General features: G+C 36.7%; 1 long non-coding RNA gene across 2 annotated transcripts; it reads right to left on the minus strand.

Annotated features, from left to right (window-relative positions):
* Window positions 1-494: 494 nt before the first annotated feature.
* LOC145497294 (uncharacterized) lies at window positions 495-14136 on the minus strand. 2 transcript variants are annotated; one of them, XR_014050679.1, is made up of 4 exons: window positions 12806-13810; window positions 11606-11681; window positions 10754-11030; window positions 495-10486 (listed from the first exon to the last, which is right to left on the minus strand). It is a non-coding gene; the product is annotated as an uncharacterized LOC145497294 (long non-coding RNA). The 2 variants fall into 2 exon arrangements; XR_014050678.1 differs by lacking the exon at window positions 495-10486 and having other exon boundaries at window positions 10596-11030; window positions 12806-14136.
* Window positions 14137-14397: the final 261 nt, after the last annotated feature.

Raw genomic sequence — 14397 nt, forward strand, 5'->3', positions numbered from 1 at the left:
AAAACAATCAGATGATCTCTATAAATTTATCGTTGACACCACCAGGAAATTCTGTCCTTTTGACCTCAACTGGAAGGGTTTAGAAATTTATGGCTGAAAGAGTGCCGAGCTGCTGTTTCACTGCTACACTGTAATATGATCACCACCATGTGGATCAAAACAGGAAAAAGAAAGAGATTGGGGCTAATTATAAGGGATACTGGATAGAAGGAGTTGAAAGGAAATTCTGACTAAAATTCATCATTTAACATGCCCCTCCCCCTTCCTTCTCCCGACCCCCTTCAAGCAAACTGCAATTGTTCATCGTTGCTGAAAAATTGTACTGGACTAGGGGTCAAGTTGGTGTCCTTATACAGATGGGCCTGAGGATCAGTGGAAGAGATTGTTCTGTGATAACGTACATGTACCCCTGATTGGTTTCACATTCTAGACAACACCCTGCCATTTAGATCATTAGAATCAAAAAAAGATTGGCATAGGAGTAATTAGGGGGGGGGGGGGGAGGGGAGGGGAGAAGCATACTACAACATGGCAATCTTGCCAGTTCATAGGTACATGTAACAAAGTACACCTGGGGGTATGTACATTGTATGCTTTCTTGCCTTCAGAAAAAACTATGAAATTTCAATTTCTTATAGTTGAAGGGTTGCAGATCAAACTTTAAGGCAGGTTGTCAAGAAGGAATTCCATGGATGGGTCAATAAATCTTTGACACAGAGATGGAGAGAATGTTTTTTTAGAGGGGGGGGGTGGGGCTGGAGGGTATAATTCTGCTTTTATCCCTGATAGGGGTACTGAACAACAAGTAAAAATAAATGGGCAGGTTGGACTCTTTACAGAGGGAAAGGGGCCAACTGAGGAAATACAGTAATTTTTCAGGAAAGTGAGAACACTTCTGAATGTAGATGACTTATCATTTCAGTCATTCTTGTTTTACATGTGCATGCATATTTTAAAATATTTCTGCAGTGCAATTGGAAAGAAATTTTTTTTCCAAAAATTTCCTTTCTAGCTATTGAAAAGTGAAAGTCAGCATCAGAAGTCAAGGGATTTTTTTCAACTTAAAAGAGGTCACTCCAAAAAACTTACTTTTGCCTTCGCCTATAGCAAGTAAACATTCAGGTTTTTTCTTTCATCGAAGTTTCAGCCTCTGAAGTGCCTGCTATCCTGAAGAAATTTGTCTCAAAAGAAGCGACTTCAGAGGCCGCCATTTTGAAACTGTACTTGGCCGCCAGGCTGTGTTTATGTGACGTCATTCCATTCGACTTGAAATATGCGGGAAGGAGAAAAACCTGCAACTGACTATTATATTTTTAGTCCAGGGCCCCTCTGGATATCAGCCTCGTCGCTGAATGGGCCACCCTGGCTAAATGAAGTTTACTTTTACCTTTACCTTTACCTTTACTTGCATCAAAATGTATTTTTTCCAAGCGATTATCCACTTCACTATCTTCAATGCTATCATTTCCTAGTCTGGAGCATGTTTGGCTCAAAATAATATGGCTCAAGAGCAGCCTTAACCCAGAGTGGCAGTTAAAAGGCATGTCGGAAGCCATGTGGACAAAATATCTTGGACGGAATGACGCAACGGAAATGCAGCCTGACTGCTGAGTACTGTTCAAAATGGTGGCAACGATGTCAAATTTTTTTGTTTCCTTGGAGACGAATTTCATATGGAAAACCTGGACTTTAGAGGCTGAAACTTCGGTGACTTGCTAAACTTAGTGCTAGGTTTTTATTACCGTTGACAAAAAACATACGTTTATTTACGTTTTTTTTTGGAGTGACCATCTCCTTTAACCATTTGAAAACAACAAACAACAAGAGACTTCATTTTGTAGTCCAATGAATTTTTATTGACATGCTGAACAAAAACTCTGCTGTTGTGGCCACAGTGTCTTGATAAATTAATTGCTGAGAAAGTGAATATAATTTGGCAAATTGATAACTGAGTAACTGCTAAATTGAAGACTCCTTATCAAAACATATTAAGGACCGACTGATTTTAGCAGTGGTTGTTACAGTTGACAACTGTAATAAAATTGTTGAGTAACTAATATTATTACTCTCTGAAAAGCTGGTTTGCAAATTCTATGGCTTGCCTGTAATTTTTTTTTTGAAGAATTCTTTGTTTATGTTTATTTACATTATTCACATTCTTCTCTGAGGTGTTATCCACTTTCAACAAATTTATTTAGAATGCATGTTTATTGTTTGCGATGTCTGTTAGTTTTCATTTGACCTCTGTTTGGCTATGCATGTCTGTGGTATTTGTAGTTACTGTACAGTGGCCCATTGATACAAATATGACCTCACCATTGACATTCAGTTTATTTATTAACACTTATCCCTTCAGCATGAGTTTGAAAACAATACATTTTGCAAGTTACCCAAATCTGCAAAATAGTTGGAAAATATGACGACTGGCAATGAAAAAGTTTGAAATATTTTGCTTTGTTCAATCTGTTAATCACCAGTTAAGTGCGATGTGCAAGTGTTAAAATGAATTGTCGATGAAGGAAAAAAAATAATAGTAACTGCACTTTGGTATTCAAAAGTTCTACAGGGCAGGGGGACGAGCGTGTTCAAGTTCCAAAATGTGAACTGTGCATCCACTCAATCAAAGAGATTTATTTTCGATTTCTACGGAATTCCAATTACTTTGACAATAAGGCTTTATCAAAACGAATTATTGATCAGTAGAAAATGGAAATGATGATTCCACTTTGCTATTAAGTGGTCCTTCTTATGGAGTTTAAAAACGGTGCGAGTTTTTCAAAAAGATTTAATTTTCATTTCTGCCATACTCTCGTTACTTTGACTATGCAGATTTATTACAATGCATTATTGATGAATTTAGAAATAAACATTGGGATTTCACTGTGTGATTCTGATATTTTATTTCATTTTAAAACTCAACTCTCATATCTTTGTTTGAACTTTTGCTGAAGTGATAAGTACAAAATAAATGTCAATTACCTGTTCTATTTATCGATCCCTTTGAAACTAGGCTATGACGTCTTGGTTGTTTTATGGTCCAGAACTCGCGGAAAATCCATGAAAATAATTACACCCCATTTGGGTTGTGTTTTAAGTGAAGTCCCTTGACAAAACAATATGGGTCATTGTAAAGTTAGTGATATGAGGGTACAAGGAAATCGCTGCTGAAATGCAATGTATGTTAGAAAACTCTCGGAACCACAAAGACGCACTACCTGAGGATATAGCTGTCTCTACATTTCGATACAATATAATCTCGAAGTCATATTTACAGATTCTCTTGAAATATTGCAAAATTCTTTATTATAAATTTACACTTACAGAAAAAAAATTAAAAAGGCGCTTAATGTTCTTGCGGATTTAGCCGTCCTTAAACTTGGATACAATTTAATTTGTAATTCATGTTAAAAGATTGTCTTGAAATACTTAACACTTCTCAAAATTATTTGAAAATTTACATTTACGAAAAAAGTTAAAAACATGCATTTAATTTCGTTGAGGATGTAGCCGTCTCCAAATTTGGATACTATTTTAATCTTTAATTCATGTTTTACAAAATTAATTGTCTTGAAATATTGCAAAATTCTTAAAAATTATTTGGAAATCTACTATAACAATTGAAAGTTGCATTAAATTATCCAGTGTTTTTTTTTGTAATCCCGTTTATAGTGCGTCTTTGTGTTTAATACCTCATTTCATTGCTGTATTTGTGAGGCACAAAATGTGCTTAGTTGCTCAGTTTGGAAAATGGCTTTTCTGGATTATTATTTTTCTTTTCGGGACCAACGCTTTTGACGTCAACATCGGGCAAAAAAGTCATTGTCCCGTTCCGCGCGTTTTCAGAAAATTAGCAGTTTCTTTTACATGCTGAAATTTTATCACAGGGTTTGTTTATTTTCAAGGAGCTACAGTGAGTTACAGGTTCATATATCGCAAATTCGAAGGGATTTTCAATCGCTCGTGCTTCTATTGAAATAGGACAGTCTAATTCGAGTTTTTGATGTTACGCATTTTCACGCCTGTGAATTGTCTAGATTTCTGTTACGGAATTATAGCGTGACATGCAGAGACTTGCGTCACGCTTACGTAGACGTTTGTTGACAGTTACGCGAAGTGTGAATAGGGAGGGGCCAACTTATTTTAAAGTCGACTTCTTGAGCAACTAAGTACAGTTTGCAACTCGCAAATACTACAGCGAAAACGCGATAGGAGTATAATGAGAGTTTCATGGCAGACATTATTTTTAGGTAGTGGTTTCTTAAAAGCAGAACTTGGTTTGTGGTCCTCTTATTCAGTGTAATCTCTTACGCAACTAATCTCTTAATGTTTTCGATGGCAGCGTGACAAGTGTGTTGTATGAAACATTGGGTCGTTTATCATACCGTGTAACAGACAGAATTTATGCGAGACAGTTGCTACAGCGGTTGGAGAAAGTTGGAACTTAGTTCTACTTTGTGTAACTGTTGAAGCGACTTTTTTCGCAAACGTTTTGTCCGTTGCGCGTTGTGTTACACGGCTCGATGTTTCATTACCTTGTCACCCCGTTTTCGAGAAGATTGCGGGACAAGTTGCGTGACAGATTACACTTTATATCAGGACTTAGTCATGGACACAGGTGTTTACCCACAGGCGTCCCAAACTCACGATTCGAGGAATAGATTAAATATCAATGATTTATGTACGCGTATCGAGTGAGACGTGACTGCCTTAAGTGCGCGGTGTTGTGTTACACATTGGGCCGTTGAGAATTTGAGCGCTCTACAAGGCATTGCATGGAATTTAAAATAACGAAGGATTAAATCGCGCGATGAAATAAAATGTTACTTTCTGAATAAAATCAAGATAGTATACTCACCTTGCCCGTTTTTTTTTTTGTCCATTTGGCCTATTTCGTCGTTTTCGGGGGTTTTTCAGGTGTTTGCCGCAACCAACACCTGAAAACCCCCCAAAAACAACGAAATAGGCCAAATGGACAACGGAAACCAGGCAAGATGAGTATATTTTCTTAATTTCATTCAAAAACAAGTAACATTTTATTTCATCGCGCGATTTTATCCTTCGTTATTTTAAATTCCATACAATGCCTTGTAGAGCGCTCAACTTCTCAACGGCCCAATGTGTAACACAACACCGCGCACTTAAGGCAGTCGCGTCTCACTCGATACGCGTACATAAATCATTAATATTTGATCGATTCCTCGGATCGTGAGTTTAGGACGCCTGTGGTTTACCTGGTCAGTTATGCTGGACTGCCGGGAAAAACGACAACACACAAAACTGTCTCTTTGTCTCTTTATTTGCACTTTTATTGTGTTAAAAAAAAAATAATAAAAAAAATCTAACCGATCTTGTCCCTGCTTGTGGGTTGTTTTCACCCTGCTCTGAGTGGAAGTGTTTCTTCTGTTCCTCATTAATATTCCAACTTTAAAATCCTGGTTTGTTTATCTGCCCCGCCATCTTTGATGTTGACACTTGACCACTTTAATGATATGGCCGTTTGCTCTCAAGTGGAGATGGCATAATGAAGGAAGTGAGAGTTTGCTTCCCATGCCTCCTCGGTTTCACTCAACTACGTCATAATACCACACCATTTGAATTGGAAGTTTTATTAGCTTTGAGAGCCGTAAGTAATGCACGAAAAAATTAATGCCAAAATAGGAGAATTTAAGATGCGTGTTCCAAGCACTGTATCTAGAAATTTCCGTTGGAGGGACAAGGAAAACAGGAGCGCTAAAGTACAAGTCATATTTAGTAATTTCCATGGATGCCAAGAAAAGAATCCAACGCAAAAAATCATTGATCTGACTTGCCGACCAAACCTCCTGCCGACTGTCCTCCCACAAACTTCACCAAAAGAACACAAGTCACCTGAAACTCTACGTCCAAACTGATACAAGTTTAGGAATTTTCGCTTATGTTTAAATAAGATCAAAGTTAAAGCGATGAAAGATTAGTAATTTGTTTTCAGATTTAAGCGTATTTTGCTAAAGTAAATAAATACTAATGCGAAAGCAAACGAGCGAATTTCGTTCGTTCACATCACCTAGAATTGCGTTAACTTTGTTTGGATATTTAATTTCAGTCATTTAAAATCGATCGAGTCTAATTTGTACAAAAATATCCAAATACTTTTTGAAAGAATCGTAGTTTAAATATTCATAGTAAATCTTATTAAATATTCACAGTTAAAATCGTCTTAAAATAAGGCAAACACGGTGGAATGTTGAAATTTATTTGTGCTTTTGTTATTGTTAATTTTGGCTTTGAATAACATTAAACAACGAAGGATCCTCGGAAAATGGGCAGTTAGTCGGAAGAGTCGACGTAAACCGAGCGGCAAAATCGACCCGACGAAAGGTTTCACCGCTCGGTTTACTTCGTCTCGTCACGATTAACTGCCGCTGCATCCCCGAGGATAACGAAATTGAGCGAGTATTAGAAAAAAAAACGATGAGAAACGTTTCCTAGGTTTAGTTTGTTTAAGACGTAAAGATGAACAATTGGCCTACGAAATCAAAACAAAAAAAGAAAAAAAAAAAACCCCGAAATATATGCTTGGTTTTAGAGGTTGAATTTACAGTTTTGGAATGCAATATTGATAAGTAGCTTACAGTTATGTACTTAGTCAAAAAATAAAGTTTCCGCGGTAAATCTCAAGTTTTGGAAATCAATATGAGCACTTGGCCAAAGTTAAGTGAAAAAAATTAAATACCAACTTCAAGATTAAGTAAGTTAAAGAAGGCAAGATAAACAATAGGATCACAAAATTTAGATCGAACTATGGATATGTTTGGTTACAAAAGGTTAGTTAAACGTTTTGGAAGTCAAAATTAACAATTGGCCTAAGCTTTGAACTTTGATCACGGAAAATGTAACTATATGTTTAGTAGCTAAGATTAAAATTTCCCAAAAAGAAGCCTCCTTCATAGGCGTTATTTGTATCGTCACGCAACACTCCGGGAAGAAGTGTTGCGCGACAACTCAAGCAACGCCAGCGCAGGAGACTGCTTTTGAGTTCTTTTAGGTCAACTAATTCCCGCAGTTAATCAGAAGAAAAAAGCCTAAGTTGTAATTCCAGATAATTTTAATTTATATTTTAAGCGGTCAATGTTCTTAATTCTTTGAACTGTGGACTGATAGTGTTAATAAATTCTGTTCTTAATGTAATTGTGACTAATTTATTTTTATTCAATACCTAACTTGCTTTTATCTTCAGAATTTAAACGAAGAGAAAATTATTATTTTTAATTAAGAAAAGCCCTAAACGAGGATCAGCTCTTTCAGAAGAATCCCAGATGACTATCAGCTCAATCTAGTGTCGCTTGTGAAATTACAGTCAAGTCAGATCAGTGACCTTCATTGTTCAAAACTAACCCCGACATCCTGGAAATGTACTACCCATGACCTGCACCAAAGCACTATTGTTTTACGTCCTCAACAACAGAACAATTCTAGAAACACTGATTGAAAACAAACATCTTTCAGGGCAATTGGAATAACGGTGTGGTTTTCTGACGTAGTCAAGTAAAGCCAAAAAGACATGAAAAGCAAACCCTCACCTTCCCCCATGATGCCTTCTCCACTTGAGAGCAAACGACCACACCATCAAAGTGTCCAAGTGCCTCCATCAAAGAGCGGAACAGATAAACTCACCAGGATTTCTCAGTTGGAATATTGCAGAGGAACATCAGAAACACTGTCCTCAGAGCAAGAGTTTCCACAACCCTGCACGGACATCGATCGGCTAGATTTAAATCTGACCATTTGCGTTGTGTGCGGGTGTATGGGCCATCTCAGTTCCTGAAAATAATCTAAAATATACTAAGTTCAGTGGAAAATATCAAATCCACAAAGAAAAAAACTAACAAGCTCATTAGCACAGTAAAAAAACCCCAAAAAACTATTCACTTGAGTTAAAAAAAAACTTATACCCTAACTACCTAGTTCTGCTATTGAATTGATACTTGAGTAGAAATAACATTTAGACATACTCCATCTGCCTTAGTTAACGGTTTTCGGAGAAAAGTAGGATTAAAAAGCCCGATTCCCTAAGTGGTTTTGAATTACTGAAAACTACTGCATTGAAACCCTAATGAAAATAACCATAAGGGTTAATTTTTCTCTCTATTACACATGTAATATGATGCCAATATTATGGCTGACTAGGAATACCCACTAGATCTGAAGGGTCTGTTCTACACCCCTGGTCTTCTGACTATCCCCACGTTTGGCCTATCTTTAACACGTTAGTGTCAATGCTAATGTGAAGACCTTATGACACCAAAATTTGCAGTGTTTTCTTAGCTGAGTTATTTAGTAATTGTTTACTTCTGTGCTAATGAGCTTGCTGTGGCACCTTTAAACAAAGGAGGCAAAGAAATTATTTTAGAAAAAAATTCCTTTTTTAAAATCTGATCGAGTAAGAAATACCAATTTTGTATGACAATAAATGCAGGTTAGTTATATAAAGTTGTGAAATCCAACAGATTGGTATTGCATCGATTTCATAATTTCTTAATGATCCCACAATTGAATATACTCTAAATGCATTATTTTGGAAAAACGTAGCTCCAGAATTTTTCATTGTACCGATCAAGTAATAAATAACAATTATGTATAACACTTAGTAAATTGAATAAATTTGTGAAAAGCAGCAGATTGGTATTGCATTCAATTAATAATTTCTTGATCAGCCAATCGAATTTACTTGCATTACCACAAAAGAGTAGTTTTAGGAAGCTTCCTTTGTTCAAAGGTGATAAAAAACAATACTATAGTTTCAAGCACCATCATGCTATTGATCTTAACAAAAAAACACTCTTAGTGACAAAAATGAAAATGTTGCTCACCAAAAGAAAATAATTGTGATTAGTAAGAACTGAATTAGCCAATGATTTTACAGCATGATGCACGTTGAAAGTACAAAAAAAAAAAAAAAAGTAAAATATTTTCTTGAACACAAGTTTCCTCTTGAGCAGCTACTTTCCCAAAACAAGTTTATTTGGATTACAAAAAAAGTATTTTATTTTTGAAAGTAAATACAGGAAATATTTTTCTCGAGAAAAGCAAATAGCTTAGCACTCTGGCAACCGTATTTTAAGTACAACATACATGTATATATATTTTTTCAAATCGGAAATAAAAATGAAGAGAATCTTAAAAGGTTTCTTATGTTGATGTTGGCAAAAGATATTGTTTTCCAACTCCACACTCAGATTAAGATTTCCGAGGAAAACCAATTGAAGTGAACGGATTTCACCATAAAGCTGCTCAATAGGAATCTTGTGAGAAGGAGAAACTAGGTTTTCATGAGCAAATAAGTGGCTTCTGTAAAATCAAATTTACTGTAATGATTATATCCTGCTGTCTGACTTGTTTAGTGGTACACCAAAATGCCTGTACATATATCAAAAAAAGTGTAACTTCAATTTCTTTTTAGGAAATGAAATAAATTGCCGTTAGAACTCAATAGAAATATTGTTAGCTTTGCATTGCATCCTAGAATTTAATCTGTACACATGTGAAAAATAGATAAAATGGTAAATACGTTTTGACTGTATTTTCTAGTAACAGAGGCTTTGGACAAACAAATTAAGAATAAAATTAGGGATAATAATTTTGAATGACCCTTTGATGACTCATTCATCATTTTCAAATTCGTAAATTTAAATGCCCGATTCTTATGAGTTCTTTATATACCTGTACTAAAAATGCGTGTGAAAGTCTTGTTGCATCTGATTAAAAAAACTCCAATGTGGAATGTAGAGAGTGTTAATTATGAACTAAATAGTTTTGCTTTGATTGAGTCAGATTGGGTGTTCAATTTAGGTTTCTTTTCTTGGATAAAGAGCATTTCATAAATTATTTCTCATTGAAATATATTTTGGTTTATTTGACAATAATAATTGCAAAAATTTACTTTTTCAGGCAATTTTGAACAAAATGTCAGCACTTTTTTGTTTAATGTCTATATGCATGAAAATACAACAAGAATTACCAAACTTTTAATTTACAGAAACAGATTTTACCATAACTGAGTTTCAGTTAATTTTTAGTGATGATTGCTATTGGCATAATTCCCAGCTCTGATATAATGAATTGTAAGCAAGCCACTTATTTGCAAATGAACGACACCCACACAACACACTGGTCAGTTCAATACTCTCTTCACATGGGTACTAGTTACATGTGCATCAAAGTGATATTAGAATACAATGTTAAAGATCTTCAAATTGCAACTAGATAAATTTAAAGGTTGGTAATTGCTATTTTAGACAGTTACATATCCTGGGCAATCGAGATATCAAGTGAGTTTTTGATTGATTAAATGATTGGTTGATTGATTGACTTGGGAATTTCCCTTTACCTATGATTAAAAAAGATATCTTTGAAAAAGACAGAAAATAAATAAAGCTTCTTCCCAATTTGCTCATTGACTAAAATAACAGCTGCAAAGGAGACTGTAAAACCACATGTGCACATGTACCTAGGAAATGAACAGAGAGTAATAAATTGGTATTCCAAATGTTTACCTTGAGTAATCAAAGAATTTTTCATCTCAATCAACCCACAGTAATGTGTCGCCAATTTTGTCAAATTGGAATTTGGAAATATTGGTTTTTCAGTAGTGAGGGAAACCGGAGTACCCGGAGAAAAACCCTCGGGGCAAGGTGCACTGTGCCACCTTTGTTGTCGGTAATATCTCATATACCTTAATATACCGGTATCTATAATTCAACTTATGAAAGTTCACCATCCAAGGCTTGCTTTCATCCACTGTCCTTGATCCCCAGTTGTCTGTCCTCAGTCCTATCCTTGCTCCTTCATACTCTGTTCTGAGTCCTCAGTCCTCTGTCCTGGGTCCTCTGTCCTTGGTCCTCTGAGTTGGGTCCTCTGTCCTGGGTCCTCTGTCCTGGGTCCTCTGTCCTGGGTCCTCTGTCCTGGGTCCTCTGTCCTGGGTCCTCTGTCCTGGGTCCTCTGTCCTGGGTCCTCTGACCTTGATCCTGTGATCTATGTCTCTAACAACATATCTACAAATCCAATATGTAACTAATAAGTATTTTGTACATGACTTTTGCTAAACTTGCATAAAAACAATGTGCAAATAATTCTTTTCTCTTGAAATTTTGCGTCAGAGTCTTAAGAATTTCACGACCTCCTAAAGGATCACCCAAACATTTCTACCCCACCAAAACAAACTAATTCCTTAAGCAATCAATCAGTGCTTTTGAAGCAGAATGTTAGCCTTGAGCCAGACAATGATGTTGGTTGTTGGGATAAATTATTCTGAACCAGACATTAACTCTGAAGCCAGAGGCAAGAAATTCTGATTCATTCCAAAGAATAATATTGACTCAGGAATAAATAAGCTTGAAATGAGAAACTTAAAATCCTCTGAACTGGGGGACATCTCAATGAAATGAAGACTCCTCTCTGCTCATTACTCTCCTTATTATGACAACATAAAATTTAAATAGTTTGCTTACACATTACTTGCAAAAATTTTGGACAAAAAAAAAGCCCAAAAATATAACCATCTGAAATTTTGTAAATGCCTGAAATTTTAAGCATCCAAAATATTTACAGTACAGTATAAAGTACATACTTTCTTCTTGGACAGCACCATCACATCCATGATTAAGCAAGAACTTGAATTAGGACTTGCTTGTTCTTTTTATCACCTGAAAGGAACATTTTTGTGTCTTTTATGAGGATGTAAATGTATACAGATCAATTCCATAAATTTTCCAGTCTGACTCAAGTTTTGCAGGCAAAAATTTAACTAAGCTATGTTCTAGCAAAGCGTTGCAAAATTAAATGTCCAGAATTTGTGAAAGTAATGTACCTTTGGCAATTATTAAAACAAAATGAATGCTTATCAAAAACATATCACAGTCAAGCCTGCAAATAACAGTCGGTAATCTCCAGTAAATTTGAGGTTTTGCATTTTGACAGGTAAAAACTTAGCCTGGTCGGACATTCTGATCGGGCATTTCTGCTACAATGAAAACTAGTAGAAATCGTAGATTAAAGAGTGCATTCGAGTTTTGGTAGGTTTGGTACATTGAAAAAGCAAAAATTCTAGGAACAGCATTTTGTACCTGAGCTGTTGGGTAGATGTGAAATTGGCCTTTCTTCAGCAGGGGTGAAAACAATTGAATTGATCGCAAAGCACATACACACGAGAGGGTTTGTTCTCGTTTATATACGTATTATGTAAAATTAGTTACGACTGGTCAGTAAAAAACACTGACTGCAGTTGGTAGGCTGCATTTAGTTCACAGTCCTCATTTTATACCTGAGTCCATGTTTTATACTCAGTCCGTAATGCTTAGTCCGCGTTTTATACCTAAGTCCATAGTCCGCAGTCCGCAGTCCATATTTATACTGGCCGTGTAATGGTACATTTTGCTGACCCCTAGTGCATGGACTACCCCGATGGACCTGGTCCACGGACTAATTGAATGGACTTAACCAATGGACTACCCTAACTGGGCAATCCTGAACCCGAACCAAAGTACACAACTGTTTTTCACTGCTTATGTTTTGTGTATTTTGAGATTATTCAAACTCAAAATAGAAGGCCAAACAATAAAAACAGAGAATCTCACCGCAAAGTTACAAAACTCAAATCAAAATTCTCGTCTAACCTGGGTTAGCTTCATCGGGCTTTGAACAACCCGACCCAGGAGTTTCGGCCTTGCTATCGCTAGATATAACTAAGCGCTCGTTTTTGAAAATTCGGCGCGAAAATAAGTCGTTTTCATATTTATCAAACACCAAACACGACACTAACAGTTCCTACCTGAAAGAAGTGTAAAAAGACCTCAACGCCACGATAAGGCAGTTCTTTATAGCAAGAAAGACGAAAAACACACCCTACATGTAAAACCGCCATTTTGAAAGCCAGAGACTGGTGACGATAAGGGCTTCCCACGTGATATGATTTAGAGTACAGACAGTTAGAGCACAGCAATTTTGATGACAAAAAAAGAACAACTACAAGATAAACAAAAAATAACTGCCGTATCGTACCCCGAGAGTTCAAACACCGTCATCCCACATCAGCTTGCACCATCAGTCGTGCAAGGAAATAACTCAATCTAACTCGAAATAGAAAATTTATAGTGGGGGCGAACTCGCCATGGGGCGAAACCGGTATCATTCCTCGTGAAGAATAACATCATTTTCGTGTGTGTTTTTGTGACGCAATTCAGTTGGCAATCTTGACATCTTATGAAACAATTGATCCATGTTTTCACCTGTGCATCATTATTGAAGTTCTTAGTAATTTTCTTGGGAAGTTAGCACTAAAGAAGCCAGATCGAGCTGCTCACAGTTGCGACTCGAGAAAGTCTTGCGCTTCTTTCGTGCTCTCCGAACTAATCAACTGAGCGAAAAAGAAGCTAAAAGGAATCAACTGACCAAAATTGTTCAGTAGCGGAACAAGATAACGACAGCAACCGGCCATGGAGCTCACGGTAAGCAACTTCACTGCGCATCATAACTATATCTATGTCTGTCATTCCTCCACTTCCTGGGATGGACGTGACTACTTAAACTCTCCATCTATCAGCCGGTACTGCCGAGCCCCGTCAGTAGTGCACCAATACCGACGGGACCGATTTGCCTTAAGGAAGAATGAAGTAATTATTTGTCACACACGTATCACCCGCTCACTTGTGGGAGAAACAACGATAATCGATACCCTTTGAGAGCTCAACGAGAGTTTTACCCCTATTTACCACTGTGGATCACCATTATCTCCTCTCCTCCCTCCAATCGGTCACGTTTTCAAACCAGCACTTTCTGCTAACTGTGAATAAGATAACACAAAAGGTTTTTCGGTTTTTTTCCGAAGAGTTTTGAAGATATTCCCTACGCATGCGTATTAGTGAATTACAAACCGGTTTATCAGCTGAACTTTGCTAGCGTCATTTTTACGGCGATTCTGTGTGAAGAAGGTAACATACTAGATACTAAGATCAGATTAAGGTCAAACAAATGTTAAGGTCGAACTCAATTGACTAAGGGACTTAGCATACAGAGCTTCAAAGAACGATATACAGAACCATTTCGAGAGAGCCAATTCTCGTGGCGTAGCTGTTTTCTAATACCCAACTAAACCTGAAGGCGTAAAGACGTTCGACGAAAAAAAAAAAAATTAGATGAATTTCAGTACGGGAAAACGAATGTATGACAGTGATGGAAGATGTAAAGCGTAATAATTACGTAATTGTTACGTAATTTCTCTCGCCGAAGGTGGGAAAAATAATCTTTGTCAAGAGTTGGGGTTATTGACAAGCATTCATGTTTCTCCTTGGCTCGTTTCCGAAGCAAAGAGCGAGTAAAGGAATAAAATAACCTATCTCCATATTACCTTCCATTTACGGCTAG

Source organism: Orbicella franksi, chromosome 1 (genome assembly GCF_964199315.1).
Source record: "Orbicella franksi chromosome 1, jaOrbFran1.1, whole genome shotgun sequence".
NCBI classification, from domain to species: domain Eukaryota; kingdom Metazoa; phylum Cnidaria; class Anthozoa; order Scleractinia; family Merulinidae; genus Orbicella; species Orbicella franksi.